We start from the raw sequence: 25,354 nt of genomic DNA on the forward strand, positions 1-25,354 counted from the left end.
CGCCAGATCTGGCTGGACCACATAAAGCATTATCGGGTCCTGCTCTTGTCTGCCAAAATTGCTCACTATTCCAGAATCATTCTGGAATGCAAAGATAAACCCCAGCTCCCATTCTCTACTGCTAACCATCTTCTTAAACCCCTCTCCCCTGTCTCCTCCACCCTCACCTCCGACAACAAGTGTGAGGAGCTTGTGGACTTCTTTGTCTCAAAGATTGAGACCATCCGTTCAGCTGCCTCTGCCACTTCCCTCCCTTCCCCTAGCCCATCGGGCCAAACTTCCTCTAAGGTTCACCCCTGCCCTAGCCCTGAACTCATATCTTTCTCCAGTTTCTCTCCGATCTCCCCTCATGACCTCTCTGTGCACATCTTGTTCATGAGACCCACTTCCAGCTCCCTCGATCCTATTCCCACCAAACTGCTGGCCACCCAACTTCCTTTTCTGGCTGCCATGTTAGCTGACGTTGTTAACGGTTCTCTCTCCTCAGGTACTGTCCCCCTTTCCCTCAAATCTGCCGTCATCACCCCTCTCCAAACTACCCTTGACCCCTCCGTCCTTGCAAACTAACGCCCCATCTCAAACCTCCCTTTCCTTTCCAAAGTCCTTGAACGTGTTGTCGCCTCCCAAATCCGTGCCCATCTTTCCCGGAAATCCATGTTTGAATCCCTCCAATCAGGTTTCCACCCCGCCACAGTACGGAAACGGCTCTCATCAAATGGCATCCTTTGTGACTGTGACAAAGGTAAACTATCCCTCCTCATTCTTCTTGACTTGTCTGTAGTCGTTGACACGGTTGACCACTCCATCCTTCTCCAACGCCTCTCCACTGTCATCCAGCTGGGTGGGACTGCACTCGCCTGGTTCCATTCTTATCTAGCTAATCGTAGCCAGAGAATCACCTGCAACAGCTTCTCTTCCTGCTGCCGCATCGTTACCTCTGGCCCCCTCCTATTTCTCATCTACATGTTGCCCCTTGGCGACATCATCCGAAAACACAGCATTAGTTACCACATGTACGCTGACGACACCCAGCTCTACCTCACTACCACTACTCTTAACCCCTCCACGGTCTCCAAATTGTCAAATGGCTTGTCCGACATACAGTTCTGCATGAGCAAAAATTTTCTCCAATTAAATATTTGGAAGACCAAAGCCATTGTTTTTGGTCCCTGCCACAAACTTCGTTCCCTAGCCACCGACTCCATCCCTCTCCCTAACATCTGTCTGAGGCTGAACCACACTGTTCGCAACCTTGGTGTCATATTTGACCTTGAAGTGAGCTTCCGACTGTGGCGGAGCCAACAAAGGACTCAGATCGTTTGTATATAATTCCTTTCACAACATGTTAGCTACAGCCTGAGTCTGTATCTTTATTTATGCTGTTTAACTGTACAGAGCGTGGTTACTTTAACTGTGCGGCTAAAACGTGATGACGTCACGCCGTTCATCACGTGATTCCCCACTGGCAGGAAAACATGGTGACATCATGACGTCAGCTACGGGACTGCAGGGGCAGTCCTCGTGGAGCCTCCGAAGAGAGCAGACCTACATTCGATGTTATCCTGCAGTTTCTTGTTAAAACCGGTTTGTTTCATTAAAGTTCGTTTTGTTTGATCCCCTGAGTAGAACTCAGTCTTTTAGTTAGGAACCCACGTTCCTACATTGGTGACCCCGATTTTCGTGAACGGTTTTCGCGGAAGATCTTCAGCATAGAAACGAACGCCGTGACTCTGAAACTGCCACAGTTCTGGGAGAAACAACCAGTCGCGTGGTTTATCCAGGCTGAAGCCCAGTTCGCCATCAGGAACATCTTCGTTGATCAGACCCGTTATTACTACATGGTCTCCGCCCTCGTTAGCGCCACTGCCTCGCGGATCGTCAGCCTCCTCGGTAGTCCTCCTACTGACCACAAGTATGATACGTTAAAGGCACAGGCCTAGAAATTCATTGTAGCCACTTTTGGGGCGGTAAAGTGGGGCGGCCGCTAAAGTTTGCGCCCGCCGCCAAATCGAGGCCACTTCTCCGATATTCATTAGCTTCGCCCTAAGAGTTCGCTCGAGCGCTAAAACTGGTGCTGGACGCTTCTCTTTCGACGCTAAGCCGGAGGTGCTGATCAATAGCGCCGAGGCCGGGCGCAGCGCAGGTGCGGCCATCTCGTGATTGACAGCAGACACCCTTGCGCCGGCCAGCTCTTAAGGGGGAAGGGTCGACTGTGTCTGCTGCCATGCCCTGGATAGTAGAGCCTTCCAGCTAGGCCTGAACACTGCTGCTGGACCCAAATAGCGCCTGAAGCCATGCAGAAGGCCCGTGAATGTGCGCAGCGCTTCTCAGAGCGTGATCTGAGTGTGCTGGTTGGTGCTGTGGAGAAGAGGCGCCATGTTTTGTACCCGGACAATGGCATGAAGGCGCCGTTCCGCGTCTACAGGAGAGCCTGGAGGCATGTCGCCAGCAAGCTGTCAGCCAACAGCGAGGTCCCCAGGAGCGGTGTCCAATGCCGCAAAAAGTTTAATGACCTCACTCGCATTGTCAGGGTGAGTACCCTTTCCAGTGACCTCCTCATCCTTGCATGTGCACCTCACATTATGGGCAAAGGGACCTGAAAGCCCTAATGGCCAGCCCTCATCCAGCAGCGATGGGACAGGCATGAACATCAATTGCACATTCTGCACTTAACACACTGGCCAAAATATTCCACCATGGGAGGCAGTGCACACAAGATCAGGGCGACACACTGGCCAGGCTATTCCACCATGGGAGGCAGTGCACACAAGATCAGGGCGACACACTGGCCAGGCTATTCCACCATGGGAGGCATTGCACACAAGATCAGGGCGACACACTGGCCAGGCTATTCCACCATGGGAGGCAGTGCACACAAGATCAGGGCGACACACTGGCCAGGCTATTCCACCATGGGAGGCAGTGCACACAAGATCAGGGCGACACACTGGCCAGGCTATTCCACCATGGGAGGCATTGCACACAAGATCAGGGCAACACACTGGCCAGGCTATTCCACCATGGGAGGCAGTGCACACAAGATCAGGGCGACACACTGGCCAGGCTATTCCACCATGGGAGGCAGTGCACACAAGATCAGGGCGACACACTGTACTTAGAGGCCATCCTTTCTCTTGCAGGCCAAGCTGGCTAATAATCGGAAGAGCCGGACTGCGACCAGGGGAGGCCGACCCCAGATCCAGCCGCTCACCGAGCTTCAACATCGCGTGGAGCGCATCATGGGTGCCCGGGTGATTGGCCCTGTTGCATGTGGAGATGCCAACCCTGTTCTGGGCACCAATGGTAAGGACATCCACGTTTGGACCTCTCTCGTCCCACTTGCGCATCAGATCTACATCCTTTGCCACTGTCCGACCAATGCGCTGAATGTCACCACTCATGCATCCCTTGCTGACGCCCTCTCCTCACTCTAAAGCTACTCTAGTGCCTTCCTGCTTTCAGATGGTGAGGAGGAGGTCCCTGAACTTGCCAGTGGCAGCCCCTCAGAAGAGGAGCAGGAGGAGGAGCAAGAGGAAGGTGGCCCATCAGGGGAACCCTCAGCCGCGGCCACCCAGGCCAATGTAGGGGACACGTCTTCCCTGGAGGGGAGCGTGGCGGAAGTGTCGAAGGGGAGGGGAGCTCATGGGACCTGCGGCCTGCAGAAACGCGGGAGGTGGGTGGAAGCTCGGCGGCCTTCTCCCCAGAGGGGGGATGCATCGGAGGGGTGTCCAATTGCTGGGCCCAGCGGCGTCCAGCAACGCAGGAAGGCTCGGCACCAAACTTCATCGCACCACCGCCTATCATCCACAGGCGAAAGGCCTGTGCGAGCGATTCCACAGGTCGCTTAAAGCCGCCCTACGGGCCAGTCTTCAAGGTGCGGGATGGGTGGACAGACTCCCATGGGTCCTTTTGGGTCTTCGTATGGCACCCAAAGAAGACCTGCAATCGTCCTCGGCCAAACTCGTTTATGGCCAGCCGCTCCGAGTACATGGGGATTTCCTCCCTTCTCCCACAGCGCCATGGTCCGCCTCCCAGCAACTCGTCAGCCACCAGGAAGCGGCCAGATGCTTCGCTCTGGTGCCTACATCAAATCACGGCCTACCGAGCTCCCACGTGCCAGTGGAGCTCAAGAACGCCGAGTACATATTTATCCGCCACGACGCTCACCAGGATCTGCTCAAGCCCCCTTACACTGGTCCTTTCCGCATCATCGAATCAGGAGACAAATCCTTTTCGGTCGACATCGGAGGAAAGCCGGATCACATTTTGGTGGACCGGTTGAAGCCGGCTCAATTGGACCTGGACCGCCCAGTCGTCATCGCTCAACCGCCGAAACGTGACCGACCACCCGCAGCTGCCGTGCCAGATCAACCACAGCTGCCCGCCAGCTCGACCACACTCGCCATGCCAGCTCAGCCACAACCGCCCGCCAGCTCGACCACCGTCCATTAGCTTCCTCTGCAGGGTTACCGAAGTCGCTCGGACAGACTTGTCAGGCCTCCTCGATGCCTCACTTTTGCTGTTAAAGACAATTCTGGGGGGCCGCATGTGGCGGAGCCACCAAAGGACTCAGATCGTTTGTATATAATTCCTTTGTTAGCTACAGCCTGAGTCTGTATCTTTATTTATGCTGTTTAACTGTACAGAGCGTGGTTACTTTAACAGCGCGGCTAAAACGTGATGACGTCATGCCGTCCATCACGTGATTCCCCACTGGCAGTCCTCGTGGAGCCTCCAAAGAGAGCAGACCTACATTCGATGTTATCCTGCAGTTTCTTGTTAAAACCGGTTTGTTTCATTAAAGTTCGTTTTGTTTGATCGCCTGAGTAGAACTCAGTCTTTTAGTTAGGAATCCACGTTCCTACACGACCACATATCCGCAGCATAACTAAGACCAACTATTTCCACATCCGTAACATTGCCCGCCTCCACCCTTGCCTCAGCTCATTTGCTGCTGAAACCCTCATCCATGCCTTTATTACCTCTGAACTTGACTATTCCAATGCACTCCTGGCTGGCCTCTCACGTTCTACCCTACGTAAATTTGTAATAACAACAGAAAATGCTGGAAAAACTCAGCAGGTCAGGCAACATCCGTGGAGAGAAATTGAGTTGACGTTTCGGGTCGAACCCTTCTTCAAAACTGGAAAGAAAAGAAAATAGATCGAAGGCAGGGCTGCGATCGGACAAAAGAAGTGAAAGAGACAAAAGTAGTAGAAGAGACAATAAAAGGTATTCGAAGCCAGATGAGATGGTAATAGGCTGAGATTAGATGTGAAGTGTACTGGCAGGGCAAGAGATAGCTGCCAAGTGGGAGAGTGGAACAAAAGGAAAGGGGGGGGGGGGAAAGGAGTGGAAAAATTACAGGTAAAAAATTAATGGGGGCCGAGGTTATGATCTGAAATTGTTGAACTCGATATTGAGTCCGGAAGGCTGCAAAGTGCCTAATCGGAAGATGAGATGCTGTTCCTCGAGTTTACGTTGAGCTTCCGTGGAACAATACAAGAGGCCAAGGACGGTGAGGTCCGAGTGGGAATGGAGCAGTGAATTAAAGTGACAGGCAACTGGAAGCTCGGGGTCACCCTTACCGACTGAACGGAGGTGTTCCGCAAAGCGGTCACCCAATCTGCATTTGGTCTCCCCAGTGTAGAGGAGACCGCATCGTGAGCAGCGAATACAGTATACTAGATTGCGAGAAGTACAAGTAAATCGCTGTTTCACCTGGAAGGGGTGTTTGGGGCCCTGGACACTGGGAAGGGGGGAGGTATAGGGGCAGGTGTTACATCTCCTCCGCTTGCACGGGAAGGTGCCAGGCGAAGGGGAAGGGCTGTTTGGGGTGATAGAGGAGTGGACTAGGGTGTCTCGGAGGGAGCGGTCCCTACGGAATGCTGAAAGGGGGAGGGGAGGGGAAGATACGTTTGACGGTGGGATCACTTTGGAGGTAGCGGAAATGCCGGAGGATGATCCGTTGAATGTGGAGGCTGGTGGGGTGAAAGGTGAGGACAAGGGGAGCCCTATCGTGGTTCTGGGAGGGAGAGGCAGGGGTGAGGGCAGAAGTGCGGGAGATTGAACTGACACAGTCGAGGGCAGTGTCAACCACGGTAGAGGGGAATCCTCGGTTGTGGAAAAAGGAGGACATGTCTGAAGCACTGGTGTGGAAGGTGGCATCGTCGGAGCAGATGCGGCAGAGACAGAGAAACTGGGAGAATGGAATAGAGTCCTTACAGGAGGCGGGGTGGGAGGAAGTGTAGTCCAGGTAGTTGTGGGAGTCAGTGGGCTTGTAGTGAATATTGGTCAATAACCTATCCCCAGAAATGGAGACGGAGAAGTCGCGGAAGGGAAGGGAAGAGTCAGAGATGGACCATGTGAAGGTGAGGGAAGGGTGGAAATTGGAGGCAAAGTGAATGAAATTGTCTAGTTCAGGGCGAGAGCAGGAAACGGCACCGATACAGTCATCAATGTATCGGAAAAAGAGATGAGGGAGAGGACCCGAGTAGGACTGGAACAAAGATTGTTCCACATAGCCCACAAAAAGGAAAGCATAGCTAGGACCCATGCGGGTACCCATGGCAACACCTTTGATTTGGAGGAAATGAGTGGAGTTAAAGGAGAAGTTGTTCAATGTGAGAACAAGTTCAGCCAGGCGGAGGAGGGTGGTGGTGGATGGGGACTGGTTGGACCTCTGTTCAAGGAAGAAGTGGAGCGCCCTCAGGTCATCCTGGTGGGGGATGGAGATGTAGGGGGATTGTACGTCCATGGTGAAAAGGAAGCGGCTGGGGCCAGGAAACTGGAAACTGTTAAAGAGGCAGAGGGCGTCCGTAAGGGTGACCCCGAGCTTCCAGTCACCTGTCATTTTAATTCACCGCTCCATTCCCACTCGGACCTCACCGTCCTTGGCCTCTTGCATTGTTCCACGGAAGCTCAACGTAAACTCGAGGAACAGCATCTCATCTTCCGATTAGGCACTTTGCAGCCTTCCGGACTCAATATCGAGTTCAACAATTTCAGATCATAACCTCGGCCCCCATTAATTTTTTACCTGTAATTTTTCCACTCCTTTCCCCCCCCCTTTCCTTTTGTTTCACTCTCCCACCTGGCAGCTATCTCTTGCCCTGCCAGTACACTTCACACCTAATCTCAGCCTGTTACCATCTCGTCTAGCTTCGAACACCTTTTATTGTCTCTTCTACTACTTTTGTCTCTTTCACTTCTTTTGTCCGATCGCAGCCCTGCCTTCGATCTATTTTCTTTTCTTTCCAGTTTTGAAGAAGGGTTCGACCCGAAACATCAACTCAAATTTCTCTCCACGGATGTTGCCTGACCTGCTGAGTTTTTCCAGCATTTTCTGTTGTTATTTCGGATTTCCAACATCTGCAGTATTTTGCTATCCTACGTAAATTTGTGGTCATCCAAAACTCAGCTGCCCGTGTCCTAACTCACACCAAGTCCCATTCACCCATCACCCCTGTGCTCGCTGACCTACATTGGCTCCCGGTTAAGCAACACTTCAATTTCAAAATTCTCATCCTTGTTTTCAAATCCCTCCATGGCCTTGCCCCTCCCTACCTCTGTAATCTCCTTCAGCCCCACAACCCCCCGAGATATCTGCGCTCCTCTAATTCTGCCCTCTTGAGCTACCCTGATTATAATCGCTCAACCATTGGTGGCCGTGCCTTCTGTTTCCTAGGCCCTAAGCTCTGGAATTCCCTGCCTAAACCTCTCTGCCTCGCTACCTCTCTTTCCTCCTTTAGAACGCTCCTGAAAACCTACCTCTTTGACAAAGCTTTTGGTCACCTACCCTAATTTCTCCTATGTGGCTCGGTGTCAAATTATTTTGACTTTTACTACTCCTGTGAAGCGCCTTGGGACGTTTTGCTACGTTAAAGGTGCTATATAAATACAAGTTGTTGTTGTTATTTCAGATTTGCCTTTTCCCCGTGTGAGAGCCCCAATCTTTGTTTTGCTCTCTCTAACATTTTTAAAAAGTTAGAATCAAAGGAGCTGATGTTGCTTATATCTAGCTCGCACTATCGAGCCCAGTACCCACACTGGTGCTGCTTATATCTAGCTCGCACTATCGAGCCCAGTACTCACACTGGTGCTTCTTATATCTAGCTCGCACTATCGAGCCCAGTACTCACACTGGTGCTGCTTATATCTAGCTCGCACTATCGAGCCCAGTACTCACACTGGTGCTTCTTATATCTAGCTCGCACTATCGAGCCCAGTACCCACACTGGTGCTGCTTATATATAACTCGCAGAGTCGAGCCCAGTACTCACACTGGTGCTTCTTATATCTAGCTTGCACTATCGAGCCCAGTACCCGCACTGGTGCTTTTTATATCTAGCTCGCACTGTCGAGCCCAGTACCCGCACTCCACACTGGTGCTTCTTATAACTAGCTTGTACTATCGAGCCCAGTACCCACACTGGTGCTGCTTATATCTAGCTCGCACTGTCGAGCCCAGTACCCACACTCCACACTGGTGCTGCTTATATCTAGCTCGCACTGTCGAGCCCAGTACCCACACTGGTGCTGCTTATATATAGCTCGCACAGTCGAGCCCAGTACCCGCACTGGTGCTTCTTATATCTAGCTCGCACTGTCGAGCCCAGTACCCGCACTGGTGCTTCTTATATCTAACTCGCACTGTCGAGCCCAGTACCCGCACTGGTGCTTCTTATATCTAGCTCGCACTGTCAAGCCCAGTACCCGCACTCCACACTGGTGCTTCTTATATCTAGCTCGCACTATCGAGCCCAGTACCCGCATTGGTGCTGCTTATATCTAGCTCGCACTGTCGAGCCCAGTACCCACACTGGTGCTGCTTATATCTAGCTCGCATTGTCGAGCCCAGTACCCACACTCCACACTGGTGCTGCTTATATCTAGCTTGCACTGTCGAGCCCAGTATCCACACTCCACACTGGTGCTGCTTATATATAGCTCGCACTGTCGAGCCCAGTACCCACACTCCACACTGGTGCTGCTTATATCTAGCTCGCACTGTCGAGCCCAGTACCCACACTCCACACTGGTGCTGCTTATATCTAGCTCGCACTGTCGAGCCCAGTACCCACACTGGTGCTGCTTATGGCTGCAATGTATTTCTATGCAGGTAAAGATTAGCAACGGATTTTTTTTTCTCCCACCCTAATCTCAAACAAGCAGGCAGTATTAAAAGTGCCCAGTCTTGGAAAAAAAAGATTGTGTGCTTTTCTTTCTTCACTTACCGTTTTCTTACCAATCTATTGCTTTCAGTGAAAGGGTCTTCTGTTCTTCTCCTTTGCATTGATCCTGAATGTCAGGAAATGAACCCCTTTGTAAGGTTAATTAATGGCAGGAGCAAGAACCTCAGCACAATCCTGGGGCAGCACAGCTTTAATCGTTACTTTTGTCTGCATGAAACAGATTTCAGCTTCAGGTTTTTTTTTTATTTGGGGAGCTTTTAGGAATGACCGTGGCTTCAGTTCAGTGGATTAAAGCATATAATGCGAAGTGGGGTGTGAATAGCTCTTTTGAAGTCACATTTTCTTTTTTTGGGGAGGTCCATGACTGGGAACAAAGCTTCTCAAGCGAGACAGGCAGCAGCCACGCAGCAGTTCATATCAGCGGCTTTCACCTGTTCTGCTCGGCTTAGGGCAATGAAAGGGAAACGACAAGGAGGCAATGGGAGGAGGCAATAGGATCGCCATTTCTCAGGAAGTCTTCTCCACGAGATCATCCTCTTCCTTCACAGTCTCCCGGTTGACTCGCTCTTTATCCTCCCCCTGATGTTGAGCAGGGATAAGAGGTGACACCCTTGACGTTTGCAAAAAAAAGGATGGCACCTTTAAGGTTGACGGTCGCTACACTTGTCACGGCGCTGCCTTGTAAATAATAGATCAATCCTCAATTGTCAGATATATTGAACCAATGCAATGCAAATGTCCTGCGCCCGATGATTTTCGTACGCCAGTCGCTTTGACAGTCGGTTCGATACGTTTGATGATGTAGATCAATTTGTAGGACTGGCAGCTCTTTTAACCTTGGAATATCATAATTAGAAACAGATTTGGAAAAAGGCACGAGTCAATGATCAATCCCTGTTTACCATGGAACCACTAAGCCTGCTCCCCTCCCTCGCCCATCCCTGCCGTGAGCACAGCTGGGCTGCAGCAGTCCCTGCTGGCACTGCATTTTGACAGCTTTCTCACTATATTGTATTTAAATGAGTGCTTGTAACCCCGTTGTCGCATTGGCCTCTGCACGGGGGAAAATGCTTAAAGCGACATCATTGTATTTTAAAATAAATCGGAGTGAGTTTCTGATCAGAGAGGTGGAGGGCATTAGAGGCCAGACACCTCTCCAGAGAGAGAGAGAGAGAGAGAGAAAGAGACAATTTTAACATCAACCGACCCCAGGTTGCTCACTACTGCCTCCTAGTGGCTCGATCCGGCTTGATGTTGACAGAGGCCTGGAAACAGACAGGGTGGAATTGGACTTGGGCGAGAGCGAATCGGCTGCCCGTTTTACACCCCGCCACGATTTTCTCTTCTGCTGATAGGAAATCGAGCAGAGTATAAAATGGCTGGCCAAAATGGAGAGGGTGGGGGGGGGTGGGGGGCGGCGGGGGCAGGGGAAGGGAAAAAATGAACGCTTGATGAAGCACTGACTGATTTTTGTGCTGGGAAAGGGAATTTTGATTTGATTCGAGTATCGGACACACTGCCTTTACAATTAGTTTGACGCCCCTTATATATTATAATAAACATGTATTGCTCTAACTGAGGAATCATAGAATACAGCACAGAAGGAGGCCATTCGGCCCATCGTGCCTGCACCGACTCTTTGAAACAGCTGCCAATTAGTCCCACTCCCTTGCTCTTTCCCTGTAGCCATGCCAATGTTTCCTTTTCAAGTATATATCCAATTCCCTTTTGAAAGTTAATATTGAATTTTAATTCAATTTAATTAATTCCAGAGATGAGGGGTTTGACTTATGAAGAAAGGTTGAGCAGGCTGGGCCTATACTCATTGGAATTTAGGAAAATGAGAGGTGATCTTATCGAAACATATAAGATACTGAGGGGGCGCAACAGGGTAGATGCAGAGAGGATGTTTCCCCTCGTGGGGAAATCTCGAACTCGGGGGCACAGTTTTAGAATATAGGGTCACCCTTTTAGAACTGAGATGAGGAGAAATTTCTTCTCTCAGAGGGTCGTAAATTTGTGGAATTCTCTGCCCCAGAGAGCTGTGGAGGCTGGGTCATTAAATACATTTAAAGTGGAGATAGACAATTTTTTGCAAGATAAGGGAGTGAAGGGTTATGGGGAGTGGGCTGGGAAGTGGCTTTGAGCCCAAGATCAGCCATGATCTTATTGAATGGCGGAGCAGGCTCGAGAGGCCAAATGGCTTATTGCTGCTCCTATTCCTTATTTACTTATGAATCTGCTTCCACCGCCCTTTCAGGCAGCGCATTCCCAATCATAACAGAAGGATTAGAAATCTGCTTATAAAGAAAAACATTTCTGATAGTTTTGACCTGTAGGTTTTTATCTCATAGTGCCAAAGTGATGACAAAAAGTTGGCACTGTTTTATGAGATATGAGCAACGTTCCCTCTAAGCTATGTGCGTGCGTGGCCACGGAGCAGTCGGGAAGGCACCGCGCAGACCGCTCACAAGCTGTTTGCATTTAAGATACCGAGCACATTTAAAGGTACTGAGCACAAAAAAAATTAGAGGGAATAATGACTATTAGATAACTAGTTTGTTCATTAGTTTTTTTTAAATCAGTTGGGAGCTAAGGCACATTAAGACAAAGCAAACCCACATGGTGGGTGATATACTGGACTTGGAAAAGGTTCAGAGGAGAGCTACGAGAATGATTCTTAGCTTAGATATAGTTTCTCTCTTGGACTTCTTTCCATCGCTGGAGAGGAATTTTCCAGAATATTTTTTACCCTTTTTGGCCCTGAGTTTTTCTCTGTTTTTTTGCGTCTCCCAGGAGATAGCATGGCTATGGAGGAGAGGGTGGTGTGGGGGGTGGAGCTAGGAAGTCTCCAATCATGATGCTTCAGATATCATGAGTGTGGGGCAGGCTTGATGGGCCAGCTGCTCTTTTCCTGCCCGCCATTTTCATATGTTCGTAAATGAAGCTGTTTATAAACCAGAACCATCATGAAATGGAATTCCCCCAGCCTTCCTACAGATTGCTTAATACCATGAAACAGAATGTTTCCCTTTGTAAATGCCCAAATGTTTGAGAAAAAGGATTGTATTCCTCAGAGGAGCAAGGTACTGTTTTAGCACTTGCACTGCCGATGCTGAATAGGTCCTGCTCAAATTTTGCTTGCAACTTGTTGGCATATTTGAAACTATATCTCCCTTCAATTGTAATATGATATTTAATATCCTAAGCCCCAATTCGATCTGCACCCTTAAGAGCTTCCCATTGCACACAGTGGCTTGTTAATACCAGTATATAGTCTTTGACACTTCATTGTGAAGGCAGCTAATTTTAATATGCAGATATGATGCTTCATTCTATTTTTACAATCAATACCAACTTACCCAATTCTGGAACAAGCACCAATCTTTACAACTACAGATATCATCCAGCAGGACTGTCTTTTTAAGGCTCGTTAAAACAAACGTAAGGTTCAAAAACTGCCATTTAGTAACCCTAATGTTTCAGTATAAATCTGGATTCAGCACCTGTCCTGGGGATTCTGGGGAGAAGTACTGGACTCCCCAGAGGATATTAATAGCACTTGGGTTTGCACTGTATGCAGTATAACTCCAGAGCAGTGTCAAACCTGGTTTAACAAGTGCTCAGGGGGTGCCTTGAGTTTGTTAACCTACCTGGAGTGAATCTAAATGCTGAGACAGGGAGGACTCTTCTGCCCGCGCTCTCTGAACATTTAAGTGTAACCACTGGGTGAGGAGTCCTCGGTATACCTGAGCTTTCTCCTGGGTCGCAGGACTGGAGTTCAGGCAGTGTAACCAGGGCATCACCTGGCTGGAATAGAAACAGAAAGTGCTAGAAATACACAGTCAGCCTCTGGAAAGAGAAAAGACAGATTGTAACACTCGATTTGTACCCTTCATTAGAACACACCTGAATCATCCGAACGTGTCTTTTCTCTTTCCAGGTACTGACTGACTGAGCTGCTGTGTATTTCCAGTATTTTCTGTTGTTAGTTCAGATTTGCAGCAGAGACTGGGAGCTGCAGTATAAACACAGCACTCATTTTAAAATAGTGAACAGCATGATGGAATGGAGCTGAGATGTTGTCAGCAGATCCAAGTTAGTGTTTGCAATTCCTGCGATGTTAAACATTTACTTTACTGCCAATTTTACTAGTTAGCTATCAAGTGCCTCGAAAAGATCGTAGATCTAGAAGTAGTAATTGCAGTTCATGTTTCTTATTATATTCTTAAGCTTGAGTTATGGAATGAGTTTATTTTTGTGTAATTTAGGGGGCAGGGAAGGAAAGAAAGAAGAAAGAACTTGAAATTACATAGTGCCTTTCACGACCTCTGGACGTCCCAAAGCGCTTTACAGCCAATGAAATACTTTTGAAATGTGGTCACTTTTGTAATGCAGGAATCCGGATTCAGTGTGTTACGAACATATGAACGTGAAGGGCAGGAAAAGACCAGCTGCTCCATCCAGCCTGCCCCACACTCATGAAGCTTGGAGCATCATGACGAGACACGCCCTACTGTTCCCCGCCTCGCACCCCCGAAACTCCTGCAGCCATGTAATCTCCTGGGAGAGGCAGAAGACCAGAAACCAGGGCCAAAAAAGTGGGGGGTTGGGGGGAATCTGGAAAATTCCTCTCCTCTTCGCTGAAGCCCTTACACTGATTATTCTGTAAAATGACTTCGTGGAAGTAAGGGTGGAAGAACGTCTAAGGAGTGGTAATCACAATATGATAAGGTTTTTAGATAATGATCGAGAGAGCGATAGATTATACAAAGCCCAAAGTAATAGTTTGGAAAAAAAACAATGATGAAGATGGAGGCAAACAGGAGAAAAGTATTGACAGACAGAGAGGTAGAACAAGGGCATTCAGGAGAAATATATTCCACTAAAAAATAAGAACCAACTAGCTAAGAACGATACTCCATAGATAAATAGAGGTGAGGATAAAATTGAATCTAAAGAAAAAAGCATACACAAAATGTGTAAACAACAGATAGGATGATAAAAGAGAATATGATGAGCTTAGGAAAGCGGTAAAAAAGACAATTGGGATGGCAGAGAGGAAATATCAAAAGAACATCAAAGAATAGATAAAAGAAATAATAAAGAATTTATAGGTACATAAGTAACAAAGGGAGAATTAAGATAGGGATAGGACCACTAAGAGATGAGCAAACCAAACTCACAGGAGATGATACTGAAATCACCAAGATACTGAATGGATACTTTGCCTCAGTTTTCACTGAAGAGGCTAACAAAGAGAAAATGACAACAGTAGAAAAAGTCAAGAGGGCTATTACAACAGTTAGGATAGAAAGAAAGGAGATACTAGACAAACTAGCCAAATATAAGGAGGGCAGGACCCTAGGTCTAGATGGATTGCACCAACGGATACTCAAAGAAACTAGCGAGGAGATAGCAGAGGCACTGTTGTCCATGTATAAAAATTCAACAGAAAACAGAATAGTGCCAGATGACTGGCCAATGGCAAATGTAATTCCTATCTTCAAAAAGGGAGATAGAAGGGAGGTGGGGAACTATAGACCAGTGAGCTTAACGTCAGTGGTAGGAAAGATACTAGAATCTTTGCTAAAGGATGGGGGGAAAAATCTAGAGATGGAGAATATAATAAAAAGTCATCACCATGGATTTCTAAAACGGATGTCATTTTTAACCAATTCCTGAAGAAGTAGCAGATAGTGTAAACAAAGGCAACCCAGTGGATGTGGTACACTTGGACTTTCAGAAGGCCTTTGATAAGGTGCCACATAAGACACTCATGACGAAGGTGTGTGGAGTGAGGGGCCAGATAGAAGAATGAATTGAAAGATGACGACAAAACAGAAAACAGTGGGTGGGAGTTAAGGCAAGTATTTCGGACTGGCAGAGAGTGAGAAGTGGTGTGCTGCAGCGATCCATGCTGGGACTAAGAGGAGACCTGATCGAAGTCTTTAAAATTATGAAGGTGTTCAATAGGGTGGATGAGGAGAAACTGTTTCCACTTTTGGGTGAGCCCAGACCAAGGGGGCGTAAATATAACATAGCCACTAACATTTCAGATAAAGAATTTAGGAAAATTTCTTTACAGAGTGATGAGAATGTGGAACTCACTGCCACATGGAGTGGAGGAAGCAGACGGCAATGACACAGTTAATGAGAAGCTTGATGCATACAACAACAACAACAGCTTGTATTGATATAGCGCCTTTAACGTAGTAAAACATCCCAAGGCGCTTCACAGGAGTGTTATAAGATAAAATATTTGACACCGAGCCACATAAGGAGAAATTAGGGCAGGTGATCAAAAGCTTGGTCAAAGAGGTAGGTTTTAAGGTGCATCTTAAAGCAGAAAAGAGAGGTAGCGAGGTGGAGAGGTTTAGGCAGGGAATTCTAGAGATTAGGGCCTAGGCAACAAAAGGCAAGGCCACTGATGGTTGAGTGATTAAAATCAGGGATGCACAAGAGAGCAGAGTTAGAGGAGTGCAGACATCTTGTGGGGTTGTGGGGCTGAAGGAGATTACAGAGCTAGGGAGGGGGGAGGCCATGGAGGGATTTGAAAACAAGGATGAACATTTTGAAATAGAGGCGTTGCTTAACCGGGAGTCAATGTAAGTCATCGAGCACAGGGGTGATGGGTGAACAGGACTTGGTGCGAGTTAGGACACGGGCAGCCAAGTTTTGGATCACCTCAAGTTTACGTAGGATAGAATGTGGGTGGCCAGCTAGGAATGCATTGGAATAGTCAAGTCTAAAGGTAACAAAGGCATGAATTAGGGTTTCAGCAGCGGATGAGCTGAGGCAAGAGCGGAGACAGGTGATGTTACATAAGTGGAAACAGGTGGTCTTAGTTATGCTGCAGATATATGGTCGGAAGCTCATTTCAGGGTCAAATATGACATCAAGGTTGCGAACAGTGTGGTTCAGCCTTAGACAGTTGTTAGGGAGAGAGATGGGTTCAGTGCCTAGGAAATGGAGTTCGGGGCGGGGACTGAAGCAATGGCTTCGGTCTTCCCAATATTTAATTGGAGAAAATTTCTGCTCGTCCAGAACTGGACATGAGGGAGAAGGGAATAGAGAGATGGTGGGCGTGGTGGGGGGCAGGGTGGGAAGAGATACTTAGAGTGAGAGAAGTTTCATATCGAGCATAAACATCGGCATAGACCAGTTGGGCTGAATGGTCTGTTTTTGTGCTGTAGGCCCAATGGGCCGGATTTTGCGACCCCTACTGGTGCGTGTGAGGTGAGTACGCGCCTGTAAGCGCCGCGCAAGTGCAAGTGCCGGTTTTAGCCTCCCCAGGAGAAGTGCCTCCGTGGGTGGAGAGTTGCTCTTTTTGCACAACTTCCGCCTGCTGAAAGGCCATAGAATTCCTACGCCTGTTAAAAGCAGGCGGTGGGTCTGCATTTACCAGCATAAGAATTTAAAATAACATAAAAATATTTTTTTTCAATCATTTCAACATTAAAAATAACCTGTGCAATAAGGTAAGGTCATTTATAGCCCCTTCAAAACATTTAAATTTATTTTTCAAAAATAAAATTTTTGTTTAAATATTTAATAAAGTGGCATTTAATTAATTTTAATTAAGTAATTAAAAAAGAAATTTAATGTTTTAGTGTGTTTTTAAATGTGATCCCCATTCATACTTTTGACAGTTCTGTCCGTACGGACCTGTCAAAAGTGTGAAGGGGGATTCCCTTCTTTCATTGGTTCGCCTGGCCCAGATGATCCAAGGGGCACTTGTGAACCACATGCTCCCCTGGGATACCTGGGCCTCTGCGCATTTCGAAGAGGAGAGGCCCAGGATCACAAGCCTCGGGATCTATGGAACCAGCAGGTAAGTTTGTAGATTTTTTTCCGATCGGAGGTATCCACCCGCAGGAAGCCTCCGATTGGAAATTCAGGGCAATGTAATTCTATGATGTGTGGCACAAATCTGTTACGTTTCACAGTACAAAAGAAATTTAAATACAAGAAAGGGCTAAATGACTAATTTTCTCCAAGGAAAAACATGCACAGTGATTTCATAAGTAAACAGTTTATGCTAAATTACCAGACACTTAAGTCTGCAAATGATGCTGTGCAATCATGTTTAACCTTCTGTGTCAAGTAAAGAGGAATGTCAAAGTTTGCAACACTACACAAGTAATTAGTAGTTACTTTTCTTGCATGACCTAAGTACGTGCATTATGTGTCCCTTTAATAGGTGTTGTAAATGGAAGAATCATTGAGACTGAATAATATATGAATGTCTCTCAATTCTAATTGGTCAAATTCGTTGCTGTTGAATTGGGTCATAAATTAACTCTTCTGCTCCATTTGTACATCATTATTTAATATGCAATCAGCAGGAATAGTATCAGAATTACTTGTAATTGCAGCATCACAGCACTTTTAGCACAGTTAGGGATTTCTCTTAGTAGAATTTAAAAACAAACGGCCAAATGAGCGGAATATGTGCTGTACATTGGTCAACCTAGTTTGTAGACCAAGCATATTCAAAAAGGGGGCCCAACCCCTGTTTGAGGCCCACTTTCCGAAATTGCAGTACCGGGCCTGCTGCTTTCCGGCTAACCAGGTCTGCATGAGGCCTAACTCACAGTCCTTAAAGGGACCACTGCAGGCTGCCAACAAAAAGATAGGTTTTTGAAAAATACTTAGCTGAACGTGGAACTGAGAGGAGCAGGAGTGCACCTCCATTCTCTACAGCCACCCCTAGGACTTTTGCTGGCCCCACTCGGCCTGTTCCCGATTGCCTGCCTCCACTTCCCGGTCCCACCCCTCCCTCCCTCTTGATCGCCCCTCCTCCCTTCCCGATCACTCCCCTCCTCCCTCCCAGGACTTGCCAGTGGGCTTTTTCCAGGGAGGCAAACAGCCCATCTCCATCCTCATGGATCTGCCTCTGGACGCCCGATTGATGTCTGCAGCTCACTAGCGATATGTTGATAAGGCCCGAGGCTGAACTGAAATTGCTGCTGTTTTAGCCGAGGTGCTTACAATAAATGGATCAAGAACTCCACCAAAATAGAAGGGGATTTCAGACAAGCGCATCAAACGTTCAGACACTGGTAACCCATAATTTCAAGCCCTATAACAGTGAAATCATCTTCTGATTAGAAATATCACTTTAGAAATAGATTAAAGTAGTGAAATAAAGAAATTCTAGATGAGCTGCAACAAACTCACAATAAGAGTGGTCCTTGATTGGTAAACAATATATATTCTTAGGTTGTGGGCAAGGCAGCATTTATTGCACATTCCTAGTTTACCAAAAGGCATTAAGAGTCAACCACCTACTGTGGGACTGGAGTCACATGTAGGCCAAACCGCGTAGGGGTGGCAGGTTCATTTCCCTAAAGGACATTACTGAACCAGTTGGGTTCTTACAACATGGTCAATGTTTTGTGATGCTAGTCTAGATTTATTGAATTCAATTTGACAACTTGGCATGGCGGGATTTGAACTCAGCACCTCGGGTTTGCTCGTCCAGTACCAGAAGCACAAGTATTCTACTTTTATAGTTCCAATTTTATGACATGGATATTATGACATTTTTCACAGTTCCCTGCATTGCTACAGCAACATTAAAAATCATGTTATAAATATGGCAAAATCTCACATCACTGAAACAATCGGAACCAACTGATATGCGAACCTTCGAGCTAAATCATCCATCACAGCTACAGACCCTCACCACTTGTACACAGTTAGGTGCAACACTGCTTTATTTTGCACAATATTCATTTTTAAAGTATTATATTATCTCTCGTGTCAGTGTTCATGGGAATAGAGGTTATTAAACAAAATTAGGGCTCATGGGATTGGGGGTAATATATTAGCATGGATTGAGGATTGGTTAACGGACAGAAAACAGAGAATAGGAATAAACGGGTCATTTTCGGGTTGGCAGGCTGTAACTAGTGTGGTACCATAAGGATCCGTGCTTGGGCCTCAGCTATTCACAATCTGTATCAATGATTTGGATGATTTGAATTAACTTTTTAAAAGTTGGCAAAAATTCCATTGGTCAGCCAGCTGCCAACTCTTGTTAAGGTTACTAGTTACTAGGGGTTACGCAAGTGTAGTGGTTATGTTGCTGGGCTAGTAACCTCGAGGTCTTGAGTAATAATCCAGAGAATGTGAGTTCAGCTGCCGGATTATCGCTAAAACCCAACTGGTTCAGTAATGTCCTTTAAGGAGTAAACCTTGTAGTGTATGTACTTTGCAGAAGGAACTATATTCTGCAGCCCCTGTATACTGCAGTACCAGTAGTGACCACCCCTGTATATAAGCCTGTGTAGTAACATTTGCATAGTAGTTCCAGGTTGCCTCCATTCAGTAAAGACCTGTTTTAACCAACTCCTGCAGTCCGTGTCTCAATTATACACGGACATAATACTGGCGACGAGCAGATATGAACTTACCTACAGTCTGCACCACCTCATGGGGATCCATCCCTGAAGCGAAGTTGTCGGAGGTCGAGGCCAGAAGGAAGAAATAAACAGAAGAAACGGGCGTCGATCATGGGCATCCACCTCTGAGTCAGTGGAGTTGAAGAATTGCAGGAGAGGCTGTCGAGAGCGGGGCTTGGTTATCCTGTCGATGGTGCTTCAGCTAATTGGGCTGGTGGCAGGTAGTACACTGATCCTTCCTGGGCTGCGGCGGTCTAGAGCTCGAGCGGGTGGCTTTGCAATGGGGCCGAGCAGCGTTGTTGGAAAGAGGAGAGAGAGAGAGAGGGTGGAGCACACAGGGCGCGGCCGGTGCTACGAAGCCAGGCAGCGCACAGACCCGAGAAGAGGGAGGCAAGAGTCCGCAGGGTTGTTCCGACGACGGAGAAATAATAAAAATTAAACGCGCAGAAAGCCGCGGGGAGCTGCAGTTTGCCACGGGAACCACGGAGAGCGGCGTTAGCAGCAGCGCAGGGGGAAGTGCGCGAAGACCATAGGGCGTCGCCATCAAGGCATAAAACGCCAGCAACAGTGCAAGCAACAGCAGAGAAGACAGAAAGCACGCGAGGCACCATCTTAGATTTCCAAGATGCCGAACACTGGCAATATCACTGCCTTCGATAATGCAATAGAAGACTGGACCACGTATGTGGAAAGAGTCGAGGTATATGGCGAGGCAAACGAAGTAGCCGATGAGAAAAAGGCATCGGTACTGCTAAACTTAATGGGCACAAGAACGTATGGCCTATTGCGGGACCTGATTACTCCAGCCAAACCGAAGGCGAAGAGTTTTAACGAAATTGTTGCTATCCTACAGGAACACCTAAATCCTACACCGCTGCTGATAGCAGAAAGATTTAAATTCCACAGGAGAAATCAGCATAAAGATGAGAGCAATGCTGATTACCTTACGGAACTACGCAAGCTATCAAAGCACTGCCAGATCGGAGCAGGACTGGCAGATACCTTACGGGACAAATTTGTCTGTGGACTCCTGAGTGAAGGAACCCAGAAGAGGTTACTCTCAGAGAAAGAGCTGACGCTAGATAAGGCTTTCAGCGTGGCAGTATCGTATGAAGCAGCAGCCAGGGGAGCTGCGGAAATACAGCAAAAGCCATAGGAATACGGCACCCACGAAATGACACGGGGATTTGCAAAATGTTATCGCTGCGGCAGAGCAACCCATGACCAGACGGACTGCTGGTCCAAGGACAAAATATGCAGGCAATGCGGAAAGATGGGACACATTGCACGAGTTTGCAGGTCTGGGAACAAGAACGACGACAACAAAAATGCTACTAAGGAACCGTACAAGAAAGTACAAAAGATGATGGACAGTAGTTCCGAAGACCAGATGAGCGATAGTGAATCCGGGAACAAGAGACTAAGCTGTCTCAAACTTCACAACGTAATCACAAAAGAGGATCACCGAACCATTTGGGTCACCCTCACGATAGCAGGGTCCCAAGCCAAAATGGAATTGGATACAGGATCAGCTCTAACCATCATGAATCGACGAGACTACGAGCGGCTATTCTCACACATATGCTTGAAAGAGACATCCATTGTCTTGAAGACATTTACGGGGCAAAAAGTATACCCCAGAGGAAAAATAAGGATGCCTGTCGGATACAACGGCAAGGAAAGACAGAAATTGTATCTGTACATACTGCAAGATGGTGGACCACCGTTATTGGGACGTGAATGGATCAGAAAGATAAGTTAAGACTGGCACTCCATTCAGGCACTGACGGTGGCTGGTAAAAAGGATGACGACATCACTCCTGGACGATTGTCAATCATCTTAGCTAACGCCAAAGAGGTATTTCAACAAGAACTGGGAACTCTTAAAGGTGTAACCGCCTCGATAAAAATAGAAGAGAATGCAATTCCCAAGTTTTTCAAAGCAAGACCAGTACCATATGCAATTCGCCTAGCCGTCGAGGCAGAGCTGGAGAATCTGGAGAATGCAGGCATGTTATCTAAGGTAGACTGGAGTGAGTGGGTGACACCCATCATTCCTGTCATGAAGAAAACGTTAAACAATAAGTCTGAGGAGCCAAGGAAGGTTCGCATCTGTGGGGACTTCAAGGTGACGGTGAACCCAGTCCTTCACACAGTACAATATCCTCTTCCAAGGATAGAAGATATCTTCGCCTCACTATCTGGAGGGAAGCGTTTTACAAAAATTGACCTAGCACAAGCATATTTGCAGATGGAGGTTGAAGAATCCTCTATGAAGTATCTCACGATAAACACTCACAAAGGTCTTTACCAGTATAATCGACTGGTATTCGGAGTAGCATCAGCTCCGGCGATATGGCAAAGAGCAATGGAACAAGTCCTGCAAGGAATTCCTGGGACTCAGTGTTACTTGGACGACATCCTAGTGACAGGTGAAGATGAAGTGAACACCTTGCCAACCTAGAGCAGGTGCTCACTAGACTACGTGAACATGGGCTATGGGCCAATCGCCCCAAGTGCGAGTTTTTTAAGAAACAGATATCGTATTGTGGCCATGTGATTGATGAAGAGGGGTTACATAAGTCCCCTGACAAAATTGAAGCGGTAGTTAAGGCTCCAGCGCCTGAAAATGTGTCGCAACTGAGGTCATACCTCGGATTGGTGAATTACTACCATAAGTTTTTGCCGAATTTGTCCACAATTCTGCACCCACTGAACGCCCTACTACAAACGGGAGTAGCATGGAAATGGAGCGATGAATGTAAGCGGGCCTTTCAGAAGAGTAAGGACCTAATCACTTCAAGAGAAGTATTGGCTCACTACAACCCATCACTACCGATAAGACTGGCGTGTGATGCGTCTCCCTACGGCAGTGGGGCGGTACTGTCACATAAATTCCTTGATGGTTCAGAGAGGCCGATAGCTTTTGCATCACGCTTGTTAACTTCAGCCGAGCGTAACTACGCCCAGATTGACAGAGAGGCCCTCAGCCTGGTGTGGGGGGTGAAGAAGTTCTATCACTACCTGCACGGTCAGAAATTTACTCTACTTACTGATCATCAACCTCTTGTCTCCATTTTCAACCCTCAGAAGGGCGTACCGATAATGACAGCACAACGGCTACAGAGGTGGTCCCTTTTTCTAGGGGCACACCAATATGACATCGAGTACAAAGGAACTAAACAGCATGGGAATGCTGATGGATTGTCGCGCCTACCGTTGCCGACGGTGGAAGAAGAACTTGCAGTGGATCCAGTGGAGATATTCCACTTGACCATAGTCGAATGTCTCCCTGTGACGAATGCAAACATAGAAAAGGAAACACGAAATGACCCGACACTCTCCTGGGTCTATGATTTAACGGTGAAGGGATGGCCAGCACATGGCGAACCACTGCTGCCAGCATTCTCGCCGAGAAGAGAACAGCTGTCAGTGTGCAGAGGAACCTTGATGTATGGATCCAGAGTAGTAATTCCACCCAAATTGAAGGATAGGGTGCTCAATGAGCTTCATGAGGGTCATCTGGGAGGGGTAAAAATGAAGAACTTAGCCAGAGCGTTTGTGTGATGGCCGGAAATCGATAGAGAAATCGAAGAGATGACCAAGAGCTGTACAGGATGCCAGAAGGTCCAAAACGCCCCACCACAAGCCCCTCTACATCCATGGGAGTGGCCCTCATCTCCATAGCAAAGGGTGCACATTGATTTTGCTGGTCCATTTATGGACTCAATGTTTTTAATTGCGGTGGATGCACATTCAAAGTGGCCAGAGGTAATAAAAATGTCCTCAACCACCACAGAAAAAACTATCACAGTCTTACGAAACATATTCGCCAGGAATGGGCTGCCTGAACAGGTTTGCTCCGACAATGGACCACAGTTTGTGTCTGAAGAGTTCCGGAGGTTCTTAAAGAACAATGGTGTTAAGCATTACCCATCTGCCCCATTTCATCCGGCCACTAATGGATTGGCTGAGAGGTTCTTTCAAACATTCAAGAAGGCTATCAAGGCAATGTGTAATGAAGATATACCCCTACAGCACAAGGTGGATAACTTCTTGTTTGCCTACCGGAATGCGACACATGCGGTTACCAACCAAACTCCAGCCATGATGTTCTTCAATCGAAGACTACGATGCCGCTTGGATTTGGTTAAGCCAAACATCAGAAGAGATGTGGAGAACAGGCAGTTTCAGAATATGAATGAAAGGCCGACCAGGAGTTTTAAGATAGGTCAACCAGTTTTGGCCCGGGACTACCGCACAGAGAAATGGCAGCCAGGAACGATGTGTACACGGCAAGGACCTCTAATGTATACCGTGGACGTTGGAGAGAGCATTGTAAGACGCCATGCTGACCAGATTCTAGAGTCACTGGGAAACGTCAACTCCACACCACGATCTGATACACCTGGCGATGAAACCAAAGTACCAATTGCATCTACCTCAGAATCGGTGATATTGGAAGCAGACGAACCAAACAACGACGTTGATCCCGACTCAACGTTGCCAGAAGAACCTGATACCCCAAAGAGGCATTATCCAGACAGAATCAGGAAGCCTCCTCAAAGACTGAACTTATAATTGCTTAACTTCAACTACTGTATCTAGCAACTGTAATTGTAAATATGTTATTTCATTGTTAATTGAATGTTATGTACTGTTTAGCTAAAAGGGGAGGAATTGTAGTGTATGTACTTTGCAGAAGGAACTCTATTCTGCAGCCCCTGTATACTGCAGTACCAGTAGTGACCACCCCTGTATATAAGCCTGTGTAGTAACATTTGCATAGTAGTTCCAGGTTGCCTCCATTCAGTAAAGACCTGTTATAACCAACTCCTGCAGTCCGTGTCTCAGTTATACACGGACATAATAAACCTGGTGTCCTTACCCTGTCTGGCCTACATGTGACTCCAGTCCCACACCACGTGGTTGACTCTTTACTGCCCTTCGAAGTGGCCGAGCAAGCCACACCTTTTAGGAATGGGCAATAAATGCCTTGCCAGTGACACCCACAGCTTGAGAATGAATTTTTAAAAAATTTCTCCAGTAAGTGTATTTATTGGCCTTGGAGTTCACTATTTGACAAGTAGAAATAATGCGTACCAGATCCCTGTGAACCCTAACTTTATAATATTAGAGAAGGCAAACACCACCAGGTGCTGCAGTTTCAAATTAAATTGAAATAAAAGAGAATTACCTGACCCCTGAAAAAAGTCTGGTTGCTTTTGTTACACATCAAAAGCCAGTTATGTTGCAAATGGAATATTTTTTTTCAATTCCAAATTTCCATGTAAAATGGCAGCACATTAAATGTACTGCTTGTCTACCTTAAACTGATCAAGTACTTTGTCCTTTTTAAAATGAAACATGAAATTTTCAGGAAGCAATGTTCTCGACCGTTTCCACACAAAACACATGTGGAAGAAATCTCTTGGCTTTTGCACACTCGAGCCTTGCAGAAGCAGCGAAAGGAAATGCCAGCATGAGGGCCTCTTAGTGACAGGGGAAGCACAATGCAGCAACTCATGTTGTTTCGGTTAAAGACCCAAGTTAGTGAGGGGGTTCTCGAGGCAGAATTTCCTCTGTGCTACCTAATCCTGCCAATTAGTTTGGCTTAAAGTATTGTCAGAGAGTTGTCGAATCAATCGATTAGCACCCTCTACAGGATCTCTGTGCAAGCGGCTGTCAAACTGTGCTGGAAAATGTAAGTAGTGAAGCCCAGGGAACGATGGAATGTGTGTATAACTGGCA

Source organism: Somniosus microcephalus, chromosome 1, assembly GCF_052327205.1.
Source record: "Somniosus microcephalus isolate GS21.2 chromosome 1, FLI_Smic_1.0, whole genome shotgun sequence".
In the NCBI taxonomy this organism is placed as follows: Eukaryota; Metazoa; Chordata; class Chondrichthyes; order Squaliformes; family Somniosidae; genus Somniosus; species Somniosus microcephalus.